The sequence below is a fragment of the Limulus polyphemus genome, unplaced genomic scaffold (genome assembly GCF_000517525.1).
Source record: "Limulus polyphemus unplaced genomic scaffold, Limulus_polyphemus-2.1.2 Scaffold7300, whole genome shotgun sequence".
Lineage (NCBI taxonomy): Eukaryota > Metazoa > Arthropoda > Merostomata > Xiphosura > Limulidae > Limulus > Limulus polyphemus.
Genome location: NW_013672910.1, coordinates 28,067 through 28,664, shown reverse-complemented (window position 1 = coordinate 28,664; position 598 = coordinate 28,067).

Genomic DNA, 598 nt, shown 5'->3' with positions numbered 1-598 from the left:
ACCCGTATATACCTAAAGGCTGAATTAAGACTAATGTTATCATACCCGTATATACCTAAAGACTGAACTAAGACTAATGTTACCATACCTGTATATTCCTAAAGACTGAACTAAGACTAATGTTACCATACCCGTATATACCTAAAGTCTGACTAATGTAACCATATCTGTATATATACCTAAAGACTGAACTAAGACTAATGTTATCATACCCGTATATACCTAAAGACTGAACTAAGACTAATGTTACCATACCCGTATATACCTAAAGACTGAACTAAGACTAATGTTACCATACCTGTATATTCCTAAAGACTGAACTAAGACTAATGTTACCATACCCGTATATACCTAAAGTCTGACTAATGTAACCATACCTGTATATACCTAAAGACTGAACTAAGACTAATGTTACCATACCTGTATATACCTAAAGACTGAACTAAGACTAATGTTACCATACCCGTACATACCTAAAGACTGAACTAAGACTAATGTTACCATACCTGTATGTACCTAAAGACTGAACTAAGACTAATGTTACCATACCCGTATATACCTAAACACTGAACTAAGACTAATGTAACCATACTCGTAT